Source organism: Trichechus manatus, unplaced genomic scaffold, assembly GCF_000243295.1.
Source record: "Trichechus manatus latirostris isolate Lorelei unplaced genomic scaffold, TriManLat1.0 scaffold00049, whole genome shotgun sequence".
Lineage (NCBI taxonomy): Eukaryota > Metazoa > Chordata > Mammalia > Sirenia > Trichechidae > Trichechus > Trichechus manatus.
Window position 1 is genome coordinate 11,728,348 of NW_004443985.1, and position 2,506 is coordinate 11,730,853.

The following is a 2,506-nucleotide window of genomic DNA, read 5'->3' on the forward strand; positions in this document are numbered from 1 at the left end:
CAGCACCTATAGGTGTAGTACCTTGCGGTGGGCCATTCTTAAGACCTGGCCCTTGTTTACTCTCTTGGAGAACCACCAACCTGAAGTATTATCTGGCCTCTAGAAATCAACCTAGTCACTCAGTAAATAATTGCTGAATTTCACGAAGCCTAACCAATTGATTCCCTACTAACAACAAACAGCAACAACTTGGTATTTTAAGCTCCAGCAAAACATTCAAGTCTATCATTGATTCTTGAGCATCTGTTTGTGCTACATGTTATGCTAGGCTCAGGGAATACAATGGAGAGCAAGACAAGCACGTTTCCTTCCTGCCCTCATTCACTGATTCATTTATTTATTAAACCAGTTTCTGTTTAGTTGACTCTGACTCATGGCAACCCCATGTGTTTCAGAGTAGAACTGTGCTCTCTAGAATTTTCAGTGGCTGATTTTTCAGAATTAGATCACCAGGCCTTTCTTCCAAGGTGCCTGTGGGTGGACGTGAACCTGCAGCCTTTTGGTTAGCAACTGAGTGCTTTAACCATTCGCACCACCTAGGAATGGATACTTACATAGTCCCTACTATGTGCCAGGTGGCACAATGGTTAAGAGCTTGGCTGCTAACTGAAATGCTGGCAGTTTGAACCCACCCTGCGGCTCCATGGGAGAAAAGACATGGCGATCTGCTTCTGTAAAGATTATAGCCTAGAAAACCTATAAGGTAGTTCTACTCTGTCACATGGGATCGCTATGAGTCAAAATCAGCTCGGCCCCCAACAACAACAGGTCCCAGGAACTGTGCTGGGAACTGGGGATTCAAAGGTGAGCAAAAACAGACATAACCCCCCCCCCAACAGAGCTTGTAGTCCAGTGTAAAAAAAAAAAGAGGTCTAAATGATTAAGTCTACTGTGGATCCAATTCTTAACTCTCTTGGTTCTGATGCTAGGGACCCGTCCTTCACTCCCTTATATATGAATCCCCTCCTCCAGTCTTTCTTTACCTTGGAGGTGCTTGATAAAGTGGTTGCCTGGCTTCTGTGTTTTTAATAGATAACCTTCAGTTATTGCTGTAAAAGTCGATGTTACAAAATGTGAGGAGACACAAATTCTGAAAAACTGTAAAAGGTGAAAAATCTAAATAGCTGGGGTTTTTATTGTTGTTGTTTTCATAATCTATATAGTATATAGTTGAAAGGGTTGACTTAAGGGGGCAGAGTAATTAGGTTAACTAAAAGCTACTACCAAAACTTTCTCCTGCAAGTCAGCGACAAAAATGTCCTCATTTTCATTCCTTCAGTCACGCCCTGGCAGAATCTCGTACCGAAAATTAGAAATGTTACAAATGAAACAAAATTCCCAGGAACTCTTCAAATTCTCCAGGACAGAGAAACAGTGAGGTGAGGTCGCTTGAGGACACCAGCTCCCTTTAGTCTTTGCTTGGTGACACAGACTTCCACATGCCCAATACCAGTACATACCTTTCCCCTTTCTCTACTCTTAATCCCCCACACAGACAACTGCAATTTTCATACTAAAAACCAAAAAAAAAACCCAAACCCGTTGCCACTGAGTCGATTCTGACTCATAGCGACCCTATAGGACAGAGTAGAACTGCCTCATAGGGTTTCTAAGGAGCAGCTGGTAGATTTGAACTGCTGACCTTTTGGTTAGCACCTGAATGCTTAACCAATTTTAGAAATATTTGTATAATTATTATTTTCTTGTCTCTGCAAGTTTCTGAGGCTTGGTTTTTTGTTTTTTATCTATATTACAGCTTTCTGGACCTCATAATTTCGCCGTTCCTTAACCATCCAAGAAGCCCTGGTGGCCCAGTGGTTAAGAGCTTGACTGCTAACCAAAAGACTGGCAGTTCAAATCCACCAGGCGCTTCTTAGAAACCCTATGGGGCAGTTCTACTCTGTCCTATAGGGTCACTATGAATCGGAACCAGCTCAAGGGCACCTAACAACAGCATACCCGTCCAAGATATACCATAACAAATCTGCTTTTCAAGAGGGACTCCTGAAATCAAATCTCTTCAAATGAAGAACATGACCCCAGGGTAAGACCCAAAGGCTTACTTGCCAGCCTAGAGTTATCACTTGATATTTCTATAATATGAATCCAAGATGAGCTAGAAGGTAATCCAGTCCCTTTGTACAATTAAGATTCTAATGTATGCCATGGCCTGGAGCCCTTGCAGAGGCTTTGGGTTTTCATCCGTGTTCATTTTTAAATGGTTTAATTCTGCCTCTGATTGCCAGGTGCAAAAATATGAATCTTCGCACTTGTGAGTCATCTCATGTAACCAAGCTGTGGCTTTACCCTCAGAGTTTCCTAGGTGTGAACCTAACTGTGCCCTGGACCCACAAAAACATTTTAGTCAAGATTTCCAGGGTAAACTCTAGCCCACCCTTGTCAAAACAACACAGACCCCCCGCTCCCCACCCTCTTCAGAGTGTTACTCCTACAACTCTAGGCTCATCACTAAGAAGACCCTTTCAGTAAAAGGGGATTTGAAGGG